Genomic DNA, 19,683 nt, shown 5'->3' on the forward strand with positions numbered 1-19,683 from the left:
GAAAGTGTAGTTTGTACTAATAACAAAGGTGGACTGCAGAGATACATTCGGTAGAAAAATTTGGTTGGGAATCCAAAATCTATTCCAATCGTGGAATAGTATGCTTTTAAGGTCAGGAATACTTTATTATTTATTAAATGGAAATAACGTGTAATTGTTTTTTGGTTTTTTTTTTTTTTTTTTTTTTTTAGCTACAGCAATAGCGGGATGCCTTTGTCCATATTAGGGATTTCCTGCAGGTCATAAATTATTACTTCTTCTAGTCCAGTACTTTCTGCACGAGAGCACCCTCCAACTTCCAACTTCGAGTATGAATGAAACATGCACTGCATGTTCACATTGTTTCCTTTTAGATATGAATAAATCATGCGGTCATACATAGACTATCTAGATTCTTCACTCATTTGCACACACATCCAAAGTACACAATTTTAAATGGATTTTCAATGTCTCTAATTGACAGATAAATCATAGTTGATCTATCAGCCAGATGCACATACAATGCATGTGCTCTTATTTCAATGTTGTTGATAATGTTGAGTTTATTTTAGCTTTGTACATTTAGTTTAACTGCAAGGGCGATCTTTACCATTCAACTATGTGAGTGTATTTTAGACACTTACATTTTTCTTGCTCCATCCATGCAATAACGCCATCTTTCTATCAAACGAGTTTCTATTTACTTATACTGCTGTGTAATATCGATGGTATGACCCATTTCAGGAGCTGACAAAATTTGTCATTTAAAATCAGAAAATAGCTCACATTCAATAAAATACTGAAACGCTAATGATGCTGATTCAAAACGACAACGCAGGTGATTGACAGTCAAAGCAAAGTGCGGTTTGAATGGACTACCCCAGCAGCTGAACCGGAAATTTTATTTGAATGAGTCAGACCTGTCTGTTATTGGCTGAAGCGCAGGGCTCCGCCCCAGAAATTTTTAAAAGGCCCCATCAAATGCCAGTGTTCTGACAAATATTGCTACCTATCAGATTATGCTATCAACACTGTATTTATCCTTCTGTACTCTGTTTCTCCATCAGCGCCTTTGTCCATTTATTTATTTATTTTTGTACTTTTGGTGAAAAATAAAAGTAGCGAAGTTGAATACCTTAGTTTTTTTCTACTTAAGTAAAAGAACCACAATTTTATTGTACTAAAGAAAGTAGAAAAACAAAAGTACTCAAGTACTGTAACAAAAGTATTTGTAATTAGTTACTTTCCACCTCTAAGGATTAGTCTTCCAAAATCAAAAGATGAAGTCAAATAGTGCCCTGAAGGGCTGGCACCAAGGGCCATCCTTCTGAAGAGCTAAAATGTAAAGACACTCCTGAAGAGCTCTTGAAGATCTGAAATGCATTTTTTTGCAATATAATCATATGCCAAATAACGATTTGTAAACAAATAAATACAGTTACCCTATATAATCTGGCCACTAACAATCAAAGACTACATCATATTTAATCTGGAAACATTCACTTTACAAACTATGCATTGATTGAGATATTCCCACAGTGCACCCTCCCTGTGTGAATGAGTGATAACATAAAGGTAATATTTATGTGCGTTTGTGCATGTGATTGCATGTTTAATACCTCTCATTGCTGATTTAGGACTCAAGAATTTTTATAAAACATCAATGAAATGCAAGAGCAAGGATTAAAGAAATTGTTCTGCCCAAAATAAATTCCTTTATTTACCTTCATTACAAAAACTGTAATACACTAAAGGAGAATTGTTGAAGAACTGTTCTGGTATACCTTCTCCGTAAATTTTCTATATAGTTCAAAAAGGATGCAAAACATCATAAAAGTATTATAAAAATATCCTTACAACAGTGTTATATTCCAGATCCCTTTCAGGAACTTGAGCTGTGCGAAACGCTATGGGAACACATTCAACGTGACCACTCTCTGAATCACGTGTGTAATCACTCCAATGGATGTTGCGAGATGTCAAGGGCGGTGGATACAACAGCAACTGTCTATCATTCAGCAAGCACTCTGTGTGTCAGTCGCTATTTGTTTTGAGTCTTATTTAGTGTTGTTTGTCCACTTATAAGCTCCATTATGTCAAGCTTCAGCCAAAATGAAGCATTTGGGCGAGATCAGGCAGAGTTAAGGCTGTGTGTTCCTCTCTGCCGTGCTATATTTAGGGTGGGGACACACATAGTTTGAGTGTTGTCTGCTTGGGAGCGAAGCACGCAGAGCTGACTGCCCGCATTGCGAGCATTTGTTACTGCGTATGTTTCACTCTCAGAAGACTCTCTTTGAGGAGGGAGCCTTCATGAGTGTTCCTCGTGGTGACAACCCCATTTTCGCCGAGGCGGAGCGACGTGGGGTTCGCATATGGATCTGGTGGAGGGAATGAAGACAGGTCAGTCCCTATCTTCTTCCTCACCCACCAGTTCCAGCGCCCGCATCTCTGGGATCAGATGCCCATGCATGCGGTTCTTCCCCCCGAAGAGAGGTCTTCTGAGGAGGTTGATGTGGAGGGCGTTGATGAGCTCCCCAGTTGCACAAGCACCAGTTGCACAAGCATATTATATCTAATATCAAAATGAGCATCATTTCTGGGGAGAGGAGCTCACGCAGTCAGCTCTCGAGGGGGCTTTTCCCGCTGCAAAATGCTCTGCTCTCGCCAGGCATGCTCCGAGGAGTGTGTCCATGCCTGTGATCTTGTGGTTTTGGTCCTGCTCCAGCTGAGGCAGGACGGCGATTGAGATCGCAAAGATCGCACATGATCGGGTTGGAGACTTCAGGATGCAGCAGTCTCCGGCAAGCGCTTCTCTAAATCATTGCCCGGTAATGTAAGGGTACATAGAGACTCGCTACCTCTCTGGAGGTTTCTAGAGCAGCTAGATGGATGTTCCCTGTTGAGCTGCCACTTCAGGGCACTGACCCAGCAACTCTAAGTGCATCAGAGGCCAGTCTCGAAAGACTGAGGTCTATTCAGGGCAAAAACCTAGCAGCTCTGAATATTTTAGAGGTCAGTCTCAAGATTCCTTAGTAGACTTTTTTAGCGGCTTGGAAACTTCTGTCAAAAGTGTCTCAATGGGTCCTGCACACTGTAGAAAGAGGCTAGCGACTCCAGTTTGGTTCTCCTCTGCCTCATTTCAACGGGGTCATTTCCACTCTGGTGGGCCCGAGCAGGCTCTGGTAATTGAACTAGAAGTAAACACTCTCTTGAGTAAGGAGGCCATTGAGGTGGTCCCTCATCTTGACAGAGAGTCCAGGTTCTTCATTTCATCATTTCAAAGAAGGATGTAAGTTTCTGAAGTTTGCTTTTGGTGGCTTTTTTCGGCCTTGCACTATCACCCCACACTTTCATGTGGTGTGTGGATGCTGCTATGGCTTCTCTCTGACTCCAGAGCATCCACATACTCAACCACCTCGATGAATGGTTGATATTAGCTCAATCTGAGCAGATGGCGGTTCAGCATCAAGATTTCATTCTCACTCACATGAAAGAGCTGGGGTTAAGACTTGATGCCAAGAAAAGTGTGCTTTCTCCAGTAAAAAGAACCACTTATCTGAGTGTGGTGTGGTATTCGACCATGATGCAAGCATGTCTGTCTCCTTCTCAGATCGAGTCGATCCTCACCGCAGTTGCGAGAGTGAAAGAAAGCTGGTCACTCACTGTCAAGCAGTTTTAGAAACTGTTGGTTCTAATGGCAGCTAATGGCAGCTCCAAGGTAATACCTTTTGGCCTGCTGTACATGAGACCCCTACAGTGGTGGCTCAAGACCAAGGGGTTCTCTGTTCCGCATGCTCAAGGTCACTGCCTTCATGCCTTAAACATGTGGAGGAAACCTCGGTTGTTGTCTCAGGGCCCAGTGCTGGGAGCTCCTTGTCACTGTGTAATGCTAGTGACGGAGGCGTAGCTCACTGGTTGGGGAGTGGTCATGAGTGGCTGCTCGGCCCATGGTCTGTGGACTGGTCGCCATCTCGCGTGGCACATTAACTGTCTGGAGATGTTGGCCGTGTTTCTAGCATTGAAACACTTCCTCCCAGACCCAGACCCAGATCCTTGTGTGTTCCCAGGGCAAACTCCCCTCACTGAGAGAAGTTCATATCCATGGGCATCTCAATATGAGAGCAGATATCCTGTCAAGAAATGGGCAGAGGCCCAGGGAATGGAGACTTCACTCCGAAGTGATGAAGCAGATATGGAGAGTTTTTGGCCAAGCCTGTTTGCAACTCAGGAGACATCGCACTGTCCCCTCTGGCTCTCTGTGACTCATCCAGCTCCACGGGATCACCTTTCCTTCAGTCTCTGTGCTCCTGGGAGTTCTGGAGACAGTACACTGAGACGGGGTCTGTCTACTTGCTAGTAGCCCCATTCTTACTGGGCAGAGTATGGTTCTCAGACCTGATTTTTCTCCTTGATGGCTCTCCATGGGAGATTCCTGTCTGGAGGGATCTCCTCTAACAGGCAGAGGGTACAATCCTTCACCCCCGCCCAAAGCTGTGGGTGTGGCCTCTGAGGGGGCGCAACTCTTACCAAACTCATAACTTCCGGTCTCTCAACCAAGGTTGCTGAGACCATCCTCCAATCTAGAGCTCCCTGTACGAGAAAACTGTATGCCTTGAAGTGGAACCTTTCACTTCTTGGTGCGGAGACTGCCAGCTTGACCCAGTTAACTGCCCAGATGGCACAGTACTGGAGTTCCTGCAGGCCCGATTCTCTGCAGGATGATCCTCTCCACCTTGAAAGTTTACATGGCAGACTTTTCGGCCTACCACGCCCCTCTCTGTGGCCAGTCAGTGGGCAGACACCCCCTGGTTACACGTTTCCTCTGTGGTGCACTGAGGCTGAGGCGTCTGGCCAGAGAAGCTTATGCTAAATGATCTGCTCTTATCATCTGATCGTGGGTGTATCTCTCTATTAGTTTTATTGGATCTTAGTGCTGCGTTTGACACAATTGACCACAAAATTCTTTTGCATAGACTTGAACACTTTGTTGGCATCAGTGGAAGTGCATTAGCATGGTTTAAATCGTACTTATATGACCGCCATCAGTTCGTAGCAGTGAATGAAGATGTATCCTATCGATCGCAAGTGCAGTATGGAGTACCTCAAGGCTCAGTACTAGGGCCGCTACTCTTCACGCTCTATATGTTACCCTTGGGAGATATCATCAGGAAACATGGTGTTAGCTTTCACTGTTATGCTGATGATACTCAACTCTATATTTCTTCGCAGCCCGGTGAAACACACCAATTTGAAAAACTAATGGATTGCTTAGTCGATAAAAAAAACTGGATGACAAGTAATTTCTTACTGCTAAATTCTGAAAAAACAGAGGTGTTAATTATAGGACCTAAAAACTCCGCTTGTAATAACCTAGAACACTGTCTAAGACTTGATGGTTGCTCTGTAAATTCTTCGTCATCAGTTAGGAACCTAGGTGTACTATTTGATCGCAATCTTTCCTTAGAAAGCCACGTTTCTAGCATTTGTAAAACTGCATTTTTCCATCTCAAAAATATATCTAAATTACGGCCTATGCTCTCAATGTCAAATGCAGAAATGTTAATCCATGCATTTATGACCTCAAGGTTAGATTATTGTAATGCTTTATTGGGTGGTTGTTCTGCACGCTTCGTAAACAAACTACAGCTAGTCCAAAATGCAGCAGCAAGAGTTCTTACTAGAACGAGGAAGTATGACCATATTAGCCCGGTCCTGTCAACACTGCACTGGCTCCCTATCAAGCATCGTATAGATTTTAAAATATTGCTTATTACCTATAAAGCCCTGAATGGTTTAGCACCTCAGTATTTGAAAGAGCTCCTTTTACATTATAATCCTCTACGTCCGCTACGTTCTCAAAACTCAGGCAATTTGATAATACCTAGAATATCAAAATCAACTGCGGGCGGCAGATCCTTTTCCTATTTGGCGCCTAAACTCTGGAATAACCTACCTAACATTGTTCGGGAGGCAGACACACTCTTGCAGTTTAAATCTAGATTAAAGACCCATCTCTTTAACCTGGCATACACATAACATACTAATATGCTTTTATTATCCAAATCCGTTAAAGGATTTACAGGCTGCATTAATTAGGTAAACCGGAACCGGAAACACTTCCCATAACACCCTATGTACTTGCTACATCATTAGAAGAATGGCATCTACGCTAATATTTGTCTGTTTCTCTTTTGTTCCGAGGTCACCGTGGCCACCAGATCCAGTCTGTGTCCAGATCAGAGGGTCACTGCAGTCACCCGGATCCAGTATGTATCCAGACCAGATGCTGGATCAGCACCTAGAAAGGACCTCTACATCCCTGAAAGACAGCGGAGACCAGGACAACTAGAGCCCCAGATACAGATCCCCTGTAAAGACCTTGTCTCAAAGGAGCACCAGGACAAGACCACAGGAAACAGATGATTCTTCTGCACAATCTGACTTTGCTGCAGCCTGGAATTGAACTACTGGTTTCTTCTGGTCAGAGGAGAACTGGCCCCCCAACTGAGCCTGGTTTCTCCCAAGGTTTTTTTCTCCATTCTGTCACCGATGGAGTTTCAGTTCCTTGCCGCTGTCGCCTCTGGCTTGCTTAGTTGGAGTCACTTCATCTACAGCGATATCGTTGACTTGATTTCAAATAAATGCACAGACACTATTTAATTGAACAGAGATGACATAACTGAATTCAATAATGAACTGCCTTTAACTATCATTTTTTCATTATTGACACTGTTTTCCTAATGAATGTTGTTCAGTTGCTTTGACGCAATGTATTTTGTTTAAAGCGCTATATAAATAAAGGTGACTTTGACTTTGACTTTAAGCAGTGGATCAGGATGCTATTATATTGCCTCAAGTCCTCTGATCTCCCCTCTCATTTGGGGGTCAAGGCTCATTCCTTCTGAAGTTGGACTTTGTGAGGGATGTCCCCGCCTACTTGTCAGGTACCTACCTGCATTCTGCGCCACTCCTGGCTCCTTTCTCTTGCCTTAGCTATGCTCTTCCACACTAGGCAGGGATTTGTAAGTCTAGCGGCGTGGGCATACTCTTTACCATAACGTTTGGATGCAGCTCAAGTTCCTGAAGGCAACGTCTCCATGGTACGCATATAATCATGGTTCCCAGAGGGAACGAGATGCTGCATCTCAGTGCCATACTTCTGACATCATCGCGAGTGCTTACTTAATTTCCCAGAAGCTGCCGCTGAATCCACCGCATGTGCTTTTAAGCGTCCTGGTCACTACGTCAAGCCACCTGTGGCATCTTGCCCATCCATTGGACTGATTACACACGTGATTCAGAGCATGGTCATGCGGATGGCGTTCCCATAGTGTTTTGGCGCAGCATTTCTTTACCCTGGAAACCATGGTTACATGTGTAACCAGGAGATGTTCTCTGAAGTCATAGAAAAGTTATTTTATTAAAATGTTCTTCAAACTATTTTTTTTGTGTGTGTGTGTATGCATATTTACGGAGCCCCGCACATGACACGCAGGAAAAAATATAAGGCTAAATCATGTGCACGATTTACTAATTCGTTCCCTCAATTGTGTTCCCTTGATTTACTATTGCGTTTACTCGATTTGCTAAATTGTGCGCACGATTTAGCAAATCGAGGGAATGCAATAATAAATTGAGGGAACGCAATAGTAATCGTGTGCACGTTTTAGTAAATTGAGGTAACAAATTAGTAAATCATGCGCACAATTTTTTTTTTTTTTTTGCATGTCATGTGCGGGACTCCGTACATATTCATTGAAATCTTGAAAAATAATATTTAGCAAGTGTGAACTGTGAAAACCATGTTTCACTGAGAAGTTATTTGGGGAACCCAAAAAGGTTCTTCTATGGCATTGCAGCAGAACCCCTTATTTGGAGCCTTTATTTTTAAGACTGGAGGGGGGGGGTAGGGGTGGTTGGTGGATACAATAGCCACAGTATCTAGTAGTAAACATGAAATGAATACAAGAACTGACCTTAAGGAAGACAATAGACAAAAGGAACCATAATGGCATGAGAACAGACAGAGGGAAAATAATTATGGGTGAAAGAAAAAAAATTAGAGCAAGCAGTTTGACTAGGAAACGTGGAAGGAGATGGAAGGATAATAAGACGTAGAAACTGACACCCAGAAGAAGGCGGGGGGTAACTTAGAGGGGCTGGAGAGATGCTATACGAGAAAACATTTAGCAGATCCAGTGGAGGGGGCAGAAAGAGGGAAACTTAAGCTTCCTGGCCCTGATTTTCCATCCCTAAAGGCATTCTGTGGTTTCTAAAAAAAGCCATGTATATTTGAATTATCACGTCACATGACCAACGCTGTATTTATGAATCAAAGAGTACAGTGATTTCTGAGAGAAATACAGGGAGTGTTTTACTGTACACTCAACAGCTGTAAAGAAGACATGCATGGCAGAGAAAGTTTGATTGAAAGAAGGAGGGCACAAATGCCAGAGAGCGAATGAGGAGTGAGTGGTGGTGGGGGGGGGGGGGGGGGGGGGGGTTGAAAGAGAAAATGCGGAATCCAACAGACTTCTTTATTCACACAGAGAGACACATTTGACTTATACAAGTCAACTGTCCTGCTCTCATATGCTCGGCTCAAGCCTTCAAGGCAGACCTCAGCAGAATCCATCATATCAGGTAAGTCTGATCTCCACCATGCTTTAACAGACGACAAAGAAATAAGTTTAGAAAGTTTCAAAAGAGTTTTATTTTCATTAATAGCTTTTCCCCAACAGTATAGAGTCCTTCTCATAAAAATGAAAGAGACCGAGAAAGACATGTTAGAGCCAGAATAAATGTGTGTTGTACAGGAAATTCCTGCGTATAGTTTTGTATGTGTAATAGTCTGGAGTTTTCTGTTGATTAGTTTGAATTTAAGACAAGATTAGAGTAGAAATGAAATGAAAGAGAAAGAGTCATGAATTTTTTTTTAGCAGTGACCATTTGCATGAATTTGCCTGGATTGTGCATCTGCGCATGAGTGTGTATGTGTTTGAGACATATCTGCCATTAAGTGTGGTTAAATTGGCAGTTACATGTCGGTTAAGTGTGCTGGCGGCCTTCAGCAGAATACTTCTTATCAAGATCATCAAGTTCAGACATTGATGAAATCAACAGAAACGGCTTCAACCTGCTGCTAGGAAATGACAGACTGCTGAGGTTCTCAGAACTTCACTGATAGAACGATTTGGGTTTGCTACTCAAAAGCGTTCTGTAGAATGCAACAATTTAGACGTTATGAAAGCATTATTTTATGACAGGAATATTATGTAGTTTGATTTGGGTATATATATATATATATATATATATATATATATATATATATATATATATATACCCTTTCTACAGTGTGTTTGACATGTCATGATATGACTTGTTTGCATGGTGTATCACTGAGCAAGTTCTGAGGATGGATTTCAGAAGATCTGGTCAGAAAATAAATCTGAAGACATGGAGATTTGTTGCTCGTTTAAAATACTTTGTTTCATCTGGTCAGAACTGTCATCTGGTGATTTGAGCCTTATCAAATCAAGAGTTTGTCTCTTCTTAAAGAGATAGTTTACCCAAAAATGTAATTGTGATTTTTATCTGCTTACCCCCAGGGCATCCAAGATGTAGTTGACTTTGTTTCTTCAGTAGAACCCAAATGGAGATTTTTTTACCTCTGATTCACCACAATGTCTGAACTGTCCTGAGGGCGCCCTGAGTGCATTTTTCTCAATATTCGGCACCTACCTCTCAAATGGATGATTGACACTCTATCTACAGTCTCAATTAGGAGTGTCAATGGTCATTTGAGAGATAGATGGTGATAATTCACTTATAAGTGTGCAATCCCACATAAAGCAAGAAGAAGAAGAAGACTCTTCAGGTGCCTGCTGTTAAGAAAAACGTGCTCAGGACAGTTTGGACATCACGCCTAATCAGAGTTAAAAAACTATATAAATACTGTTTAGTTTCTTGCACAGACCGATCATTTCATTACACATCAATGTATCATCACGAGCCGCAGGGTTTAATTTGGTTTTGTTTCTGTACGTTTTTTTGACTCTCAAAGCCGTGATTCCCATCCACTTCCATTATATGACTGACAGACTGCAACGGTATGAGTTAAAAATCTCTGTTTGTGTTCTACTGAAGAAACAAAGTCACCTACATCTTGGATGCCTTGTTGGGGGTTAGCAGTAAACATAAATTTTTTATTTTTGTATGAACTATACCTTTAACCTTCACAAACATTTACTATATCCACTACAGAACAATAGACTTCTGATAAATGTCGTGTTTGATTTGACTGTAGCCGAAATGATGCAATATTTCTAAACAAACTCTCACATGCTCAGACAGATTCATGCATAATCCTTCTGGGTAGTTGCAGTTAGAAAACATGCTTTTCCATTTTTTCCTTTCTTAGCTTGATGACCTTTTCAAACACAACAGCAGCAAATGAGTAAACTCATTAGGGTTGTTATTTATTTGTTTATTTAGATGATTAGATATGTTAATATCACAAGTGGACAGGTGAGACCTGGTCAATAGCCTTTTTGAAGGTTATGTAAACATTTTAAACAGGGTAATATTCCAAATACAATAGACATATTAAAATCAGCTGTTTTAAATATTTTGAGTGATTAAATGTTTGTGTTGGTAAGGAAGCAAGATTGTTCTTGCTTCCTTACTGAAAATATATGTTGTGTGTTTGTTCAGGGAGGCCAGGAGGCTACTCCATACCCATTTATTCAGATGAACTCCCAATGGAAAGACCAGAATTGAGATAATTTTTAATTGGTTCTCCTATACAGCGAGATAAATGAAGTTCACACAGAGAATCTTGAGTCTGTGTGTCAGATTTTTGCATCTATTTTTATTTTTTTCTAAGGAATTTGAATGAATATGAGACAATACATAATTGCTATCTTTCTAGTTTCCCAGGATTTGAAAAAGCAACCTCTAAGCATTCAAGTTTTCCTCTAGGCTCTTAAAAATTAAGATAGCAATTACTGTAGATCCAATTGCAGGTAGGTTTTACTTCAGAGAACTTTGTACTGTATGTTCCACTTATTCTTTAGATCATCATCTTTACTGTTGCTGTAAAGAACACAGAGCAAACACTGATCTGAAAAACTGGACATCCTAATACATTTAATTTTTAAGAATGTGGAATAAACACTGTAATTTCATGTGCCGCCCACATATTTGATGATCTCTAAAAGCATGAAGTAGGTTTTAGCTCACAGACTTGTTCTTGCCCCGGCCTGCTGCGCTGTGTGCTGCCGTAGCTTAAACTATGCTGGATTTCGTGGGTTTTTGTCAGCATTTAACAAAAATGCTGACAAAACTAGTTTGTAAACTAAGTGTGTTCATGAGGTACACAAGCATGCATGTGTGATTTACAGCTCATCAGGCAATCTGTCAGCACGATGTCTTGAGCTGTGCTCGTCTCACCTGTCAGGCTGGCATTGTTTGTCTAGTCTAGCTCTACTTTAAACACATTGCTCCTATTTGCACCGTGTCATGTATCGTTTGTGCCTGAAAGAGAGAGAAAGTGAGAGAGCACTCTATTTAGAGTTTTAACTGCACCTCCCTCCGGTTCTTATTGTTCTCAGAATTTTGTGAATGACAGTACCTTCAGGCAGAGAATGCTGTCTGTCTCTTGACTTCTTACTTTCTCTGCTTGTCTGTCAACTCTGAGCTGCTTCCATCAACCCCTTTTCTTTAGTTCGGTCCATGTCACCTAAGATACACATTTAATTAGTTATCTAAATCAGCAGCATAGACATCCAATGTTTTATTTAAAAAAAAAATACTACCTTAACATATCCCCAACCCATAAAAAGTAAAAAGAACACATTTCACTTTTATAGAATAATAATAATAGTAAGTAACTAATAATGATGTTTTCTCAGAGTGAGTTAACGTCTGAAGCCAGTTTGTTTCACACAGCAAATTCTGTACCACCTGACACTAAGCAAGTAAAACAACAATGAAGTTCACTGCAGATGATATAATTCACGGAGAGGACCTACATAATTCATGCAAAGGTTGTGCAGAAGTGTTCATGCGCTGGAAGTCTGTAGCGGGCCCACGTTAATACTTTACTGCTGCCACATCCGCAGTGCATTTAGATTGATTATTTGTGAGAAAGATGGTGAGAAATAAAGAAAGGTTCACAGTTGGTGGAGATGCCAAAAAGAACAAAGGGAGTGACTCGAACCATTTGAAATTTTAAAAACAGTTTACATGTGGTTTATTAAAGAAATGTGTTGGGTTGAGACATAACAGATGACATGCTTAGGAGGTAAAAACAGTCCGGATGTTCTCGATTTATAGAGTATATTTTAAATATCTCTGAATACTCAGGACTGAAAATTCAAGGTTCTTTTTCTATAGAACAATTAAACCTTTTAATAAGAGCTGGAGCTTAATGCGTCTAACTAAAACATGATCCACAGAAGTAGACAAAGATGTAATTTAGCTCACTGTGTGTTGAGTGTGTGTTAGTACCTGGCCACAATCTCAATTAGATGTGACTTCTGACCCACACTCATTGCTTCAGGCACTAAAAGATGACTACAGCCGTGACCTTTCAACTGCTGGGGTCAACCCACAGAATCTGGTCCATGTAACGGCACCATTGTGTGTTTCATATTTAAAGGAGTTGTCATTGTGTCAGAACTTGGTATGATACAAGCAATTTCACTCATTTTCGAATTGGAGATTCTTTAGAACATTTTTTTTTCTCTAAACTGAGAAAGCAATTCTCAGAATTGTTTGTGCTGCAGTGTCATCTCAGAGACTTTTTATGAAAGAACAGATGCAAAAGTACAGAGTACCTTTATGTGCATTTACAAATAGTAACAAAAATCTAGGGGTGTCCCCAACTAAGGAATTACATAGCAGAATTAGAATGATCAAGTCTAGTTGACTGATGATGAATTGTGTGTGTGTGTGTTGGGGGGAGGGGAATTTTCTTTCACACACAGCACACAGAATTAACTCTCTAATGTCTGTCAAGTGATAGATGCCTTTTTATCTTTTTTAAGCAAACAAAAATTAGAACCGAATGCACTTACATGCACTTACATGAACTCATAATGTACTTAGCCTACCTAAGAAAATACTGGGTAATATAAGATAAAGACATGGGTTATTGTTAGGTTTAGATGTGGTTCAGGGTTAGTAGTTATTGTAATAACTATAATAAGTACGTAGATTTTACAAATGGAACAGCACTGTAAAATAAAGTGCTGCCTAGTTAGCTATATAAAACATCAACCATGTATCTAAGTTGCTCAGAGAGATTCTCTTCAAGCTGTTGCTCTACAATGATAAGCTGAATGTAGAAGACACCTATTGTAGCATCCCTTGTGATAAAGCTAGAAGCACTTGCATTTACATACTTTTGAAGAGTGCATTCAGGTCCATTTACTCACCATCATGATGTTCCAAACCTGTATGATATTATTTCTTCTGTTAACACAAAGATACCATTCCATCCCCATTAATTTGGACTCCATTAACTTTCACTGGAAAGGCAAACATGCTTTTTAAAGTATTTTAACAACATGACGGTGAGTAAATAGTGACATAATATTTGGGTGAACTGATTTTGATGACTCTGTTCACTGTGCCAGGAATTATAAAAAGAGCTCTGTACAAGTGTCAAATAACTGTATACAATACTCAGGCCATTAAGAAAATTGATGCATATTCTGACCACTTTTTACTACACAGTCAACGACATAGTGACATTCATAAATTGAAGTTATTGTAACAGTGACTACACTCATAAAAATATTTCGGGGGATGGGATATTTGCGTTCCAATTTATTGGAGGATGGGTATTTAAGCTATTACCTGCATCTGTATGTTTTTGCTATGAAGCGGTAAGTGAATAATGTAAAGCTTTAAAGCGTACACATGCTGTTAATAGAGCCGAAAATGTGCATGCACTTGTGTGAACATTCATGAGCTGTCTCACACCTGTGTGCATGGACATTTAAACATGCTGATTTTGTGAAATATGTGACTCTGAGTCTCAGTTTTGATTCACGCTTGTGTACAATAATGGCCATCTGTATTTGGCGAGCCCATAGGCTGTATGTGAAAATCCCTGCCTTACTTGTCTGTGTTTTAATACACCACCTCCTTTGGTTTGAAGTCCACAACCTCCCTCAAGGCACCTTGATTTATGGCTCATATTTCAGCAATGTAATTATTCCCTCTTAGTTCATGTTTTTCCAGACGTGTTTTGCCTTTGTGGCAGCCTTTCGTTTCTTTGGGGAACTGCAGGGCTCTGGCTGAAGGTGCCAAACCCGATTTATAAGCACGCATCAAAGACAAGCTCTCTCGAACCTGGAGCAAAGTCAGCTTGTGTCACACATGGTGTCACACAAATGCACAAAGAGAGCATTTCATGAATACAGAACATATTTCCATGTGGTAATTTACTGAGAAGTTTACTTTGATGAATTCCTGCCATTCTGTGCCAGGGTGTTACATATATTGTGTTATAATGTCATAATATTGCCTTTCTTTGAAAATATTCCACAAAAGTGGGTTTATGAGTCTATAGCAGACTGTTTGTTTTTTTTGGCCAGGAAAACTATTAACATTTTCTCCCCACTCTTTCATTACACACTAAATGTGGCCAAAATGTCTTTTTTTTCACTGCTAATTGGATGTTGATACTCTAAGTCATAAATTAAGGTGATCTATGAGCAATTTAGAGCAATTAACAGTTGGCAAAATTGGTTCTGCATTGTGTATAGATTCTGGTTTGTATTCCAAGAGCATGTCACTGTTATGAATGCATTTTAATCTCATTCGACTTCTCATTCAAAAAAAAAAAAAAATAGACTTAAATCTGAAATGTGTAATTTCTGTGCCACTGAACTTACCACATGCATTTGCAAAAAATAAAATAAATACAAATTATAGTCATAAAAAAGTCATGTTGAGATCATTGGAAATCACACTTGCAGTTGGTCATCTACAGTATATACTTCTATCCAAAGAATCTTTTATCTAAATGAACATCACAGGCATTTCTCACGCCAACATTTACAACAGATCAGGTTTCACAGTTCTGTGTTGCTGCATGGGGCCTTTGAAGAAATTATATTTGTAATACTGAGGTGGACATCTTATATTCCTAATGTTAAGGAACATTTATTGAATTTGTGAAGGATGAACTGACAGGAAATGTTGATGAGATCTGTTGATTACTTAGAAACATGTTCAGTGTGGTCCAGACCTTTAGCATTGACTGTGTTTATCCCGTCTTTGTGTTACCCACCTGAGATAAATATTTCCCAATAATGCATCATAGAAACTTTGTGGGAATTACCTCATTACCTCCTTTCTTTGTACCCCCTCCCTCCCTTTGTTCACGCTGGTAAATGAGAGCAGACCCAGACCAGGCAAACCCTGCCAGGCGGCCCTTCCTGTAAAGGCAACATTGAGGCAGGGCACACACAGGCGCTTTTGTCGACAGTGTAAAGGTGTGCACCCTGCGGAGGGCTACAGGAGGGAAAAGACCCTACAGCCCTGCAGCATGTGTCCATCTGGAGGGTAGGGACATGGGTTAGATGGAAGAAACATAGAAACTAAGCCAAGCATGAGTAATGGATGTATTCATTTGGAGAAATTTAGCATTGCATCACTTTCTCACGAATGGATGCTCTGCAGTTAATGGGTGCTGTCATAATTAATGTCCAAATATATGATAAAAACACCACAATAATCCACAAGTAATCCAAAATCCCTCCAGTCCACCAAAGTGCATCAAAAACGAAAAAAAGAAAAAGAAAAAAAGAGACAAGTCCATCATTAAGACATTTTAACTTGATGAGTCCATAATTTATAATAAAAATAATTCATCTTATCTAATCTGAATTAGGAGAGAAATATGCACATATCTGGCTGGACTTTTTAACTGGAGGAAGCGTTATTATGGATTGTTTTAGACATATTTTTCATTGCATTAATTTGATTACTTGTGGATTATTCTAATGTTTTTATCAGCTGTTTGGATTCTGACGGCACCCATTCATTGCAGAGGATCCAATGGTGAGAATGTGATGGAATGCTTTATTTCTCCAAATCTGCTCCAAGAGTGAGGGTGAGTACATTTTCAGTTGTGAGTGAACTATTCCTTTAATAGCTTACAACTGGACAGATTGTGTGTGAAAAATGGCTTAATATAAGGGCTAAAAAGTTTTTTTTTTTTTTACCTAATTCATTTTAGAGGTTGGCTACAGTTAAAATATAACAAATGTGACTAGTTTAATATAAAATCAACAAAAGTCCCAACCAGAGGTGGGTAGTAACGAGTTACATTTACTTCGTTACATTTACTTGAGTAATTTTTGGGGGTAACTAATACTTTTCGGAGTATATTTAAAGATGGGTACTTTTTTTTACTCTTACTTGAGTAAATTTTTGGGGAAAAATCTGTACTTTTACTTCGTTACTGTGGGCGACGCTCCTCTCGTTACTTTATCTTAATGCAATAAATGTTATAATGCTTCAGTTTATTCCAAACGCGCCGTCTACTTTTCTCTGGGCAATGAGCGATGCCCATTCGCGAATGATTCATTCGGAGTTGTAACGTTTAACATCAGCAGCGTTGAAAACGTGGCTGGAACTGCACTGAATTGAAATCTGCAAAGGCTATTATTTGCTTGCGCTGGAGATCCTTATTAGATGAACACCGCGTGTGCTGTCTACTGTTTAAGAGGTAATAACTTGGGCTACATTCGATTACAGTACACGATACCACTGTGACATTAGTTTGTTGTACGTGTGTGGCTTATAACAGAGGGGAGTCAAGTTGAATGCAGCTTCCAAAAGACAAAAAATAGCCGATTAAGATTTTATTAATTTTAATACAATCACACGCATTATAACCAATCACACATGATTCCTTTGAGCTTATTAAAGCATTGGCCAATCAGAGGCGTTCAGATGAGTCATCGCTAAAATGCCGGTGCTTCCTTCACTCGCTCGCTGACTGAATACCTCTCTCTGGCGAATTCTCTCGTCAGAAACAACAAAGTGCAGATGTGTGTACGAATCTTTAATTAAGATATTGATTTCACAGTGTTAACAGTTTCAGTGATTTTAATGGGAGTTTCTGAGAGTGATTGAAATCTAGACTGTCAGTGAAAATTATCTTTAATAATGTAAATGTTATTTGCTCCCTTTCTGAACAATGAAAGATTAGTAGCAATATTTATATCACATTAACTTTCAATGTTAAATTCACATTTAATATAAAGTCAGCCGTATTAAAAATATGTTATGGCATGACACCTATATCTGTTACTTAAGTAAACAGACAGGGTTTTATAATAAATTACATAAATTGGAGTAAAGGCTGATGAAATATATACATTTATACACGCACACATACGTTACATACATTTTATCTATATATCTAAATAAAAAATAGGCTCAGTATATATGACCCAAAGTAACTAGTAACTAACTACTTGAGTAGATTTTTTATCCGATACTCTTTTACTCTTACTCAAGTAACTATTCAAGACTAGTACTTTTACTTTTACTTGAGTAAATATTTCAAGAAGTACTTTTACTTTTACTTGAGTACAGTTTTTGGGTACTCTACCCACCTCTGGTCCCAACATGTTTGTGCATAAAATGTAATGCCATGTCATGTCATGTCATAAAAGTAATGTCTTATTGAAATGCTGCTTGAATAAATAAATTTAAATGAACAAAGTTCGGGAGGAGCACGATCAGATAATCATCCAATTTGCCACATGTGCATCTCATTTAGCTAACCATCTTAACTAGCACAACAAGTATATATATATATATATATATATGCAGCCTTCCTACCTCCTGTCCTACGACAGTTTTTCGGCATCCCTCCTCCATCTCAACTCCTCACTTCTAATCTATTTTTATCCCAAATTAGGGATAGGGGGAGTTCTTTGGGTTCAGGCTATGCTCCGGGCCCGGACCCCTCCCCCAGGAGAGCACGCCAAAATATGCTTACTATTCGTTTTAAGATTAGATGTAAGGGTGAACTCGTGAAATATATGGTACACTCTGGGGGAATGCTGGGTACACTTTACTCACAAGTCATTAACTCGTAAAGGCAGTTCTCCTGTATAGCAGCTTGTTATTTCACCATTTTACTGGGTGAAATAAAACCATTGCATTTTATATGCTGCAAGGCCTCATTCACCCCTAACACACACACACACACACACACCAGACTTCTCCTTATGCCCAATGTGTATCCAATTAATGAGCAACTACTGCACAAGAGAGGAATGTTTCATTCCTGCCTTTGCTTTTTCCTCTTTTGTTTACTCTTTTGTTCTCGTTTTGATAATTTTTTTACTTTACTAATTGTGATTCTGTTTGATTTTCTATATCCTTTTTACAGTTTACATACAACACTCTTTAATGCAAAGTCTTATAACCTTCTTTTCTATTCTCAAAACACATCCTTATAGTTTTCTTTCATCCTGTTCTTTTTTTATTATTGTTCTTCTCATCACTTTGTTGAAAATATCTTGGAAACTGTCATCTTGAATGAGATAATGAAACCGCTGAAGACGAAAACATGTCAAAGGTTTTTTCAAAGGACAGCAAGTCAAAGAGGGAGGGATGAAGAAAATATAAGGAATTCAGTTTTGGGAAATGTTGGGGCTTTCATAGATTAAAAAAAGGGGGGGGGGTCATGTACAAGTCATTCAGTAGAGTACATGGGATGGTGAGGTATATTTGAATGTAGTTCTGTGTTTGTGTGTGTTTGATCAGAGCAGGATCAAGTGTCGATGCTCTCTGAACATGGCCATTCTGCACAGGCCTCACATGTGGAACAGTTTACTGCAACCCTGCTCCAAATGAAATGAACACAGACAGAGCAACAGACTGCAACTAAAAGAGAGAGACAGGCACAAAGAGACAGAAGAGAGAATAGTCTACTTATAAGTATAGGTTAAAAGGAGTGAACACAATAAATCATGTCTTAATTCAAATATATATTGCAAAAAGGTACCAGGTATTGGACCTGCCAAATGAAAACATAAAAAAAATGGAAACTCCTGATTACAATACATTTAAAATATTAACAACTAGATCTGAGACTGTTAACATGATTCTTAAAAAATGCAGTCTATTGCAGTCACGTGTGGTGGTTAGGAAAACTTGCATTGGTAATCTGTATTAAGATATGGAAAGTCAGCTTCACCATTTATGGGTTTGTACTCTGGAACTTTCCATCAAGTCCTGATGGAGGCAGAAGGAGGGGGTAAGCGAGCGCTGGGTGCCCTCCACCCTGGGCATGTGGCAGTAGAACAGAGGCAGCTTTATTGAGCTGTGTCTCTGATTTAAATCATATGGCATCGCCTGGAATCGCTTCATGGCTTGGAGGCCATTCAAATGAATGCCCCAACAAGAGACTCACTCTATTTCTCCCCCACATTTCATCTGTTTGTTGGCTCTCAATTTCTTTCACAGTGGTTCCCACCAAAGCAAATGGTGTCATGTCTGTTTGATTATAATGTTTTGTCTTTTGGATGTCTTCAAGGTACAATTTAAAGAAAGTGAAAAAGTGATGTGACATACCCATATGGATATAACCTATATAAACATATATGTTTTAATTTATGTCCACAAATGGCCAATTTTATATATATCACATATATTAAAAGCCTA

General features: G+C 39.6%; 1 protein-coding gene across 3 annotated transcripts in view; it reads left to right on the top strand.

Annotated features, from left to right (window-relative positions):
• The first annotated feature begins 8,507 nt into the window (after window positions 1-8,507).
• The window catches only part of LOC132119170 (retinoic acid receptor gamma-A-like), a 47,785-nt gene continuing 36,609 nt past the window's right edge, over window positions 8,508-19,683 (top strand). Inside the window, exons 1-3 of one of the 3 annotated variants that reach the window (XM_059528937.1) lie at window positions 8,508-8,622; window positions 16,012-16,108; window positions 18,789-18,957. The gene's annotated coding sequence lies outside the window, so the exon portion shown is untranslated. The remainder of the gene's footprint in view (window positions 8,623-16,011; window positions 16,109-18,788; window positions 18,958-19,683) is intronic. The other 2 variants (XM_059528936.1, XM_059528938.1) reach the window with 2 other exon arrangements.

The sequence above is a fragment of the Carassius carassius genome, chromosome 38, assembly GCF_963082965.1.
Source record: "Carassius carassius chromosome 38, fCarCar2.1, whole genome shotgun sequence".
Classification (NCBI taxonomy): Eukaryota; Metazoa; Chordata; class Actinopteri; order Cypriniformes; family Cyprinidae; genus Carassius; species Carassius carassius.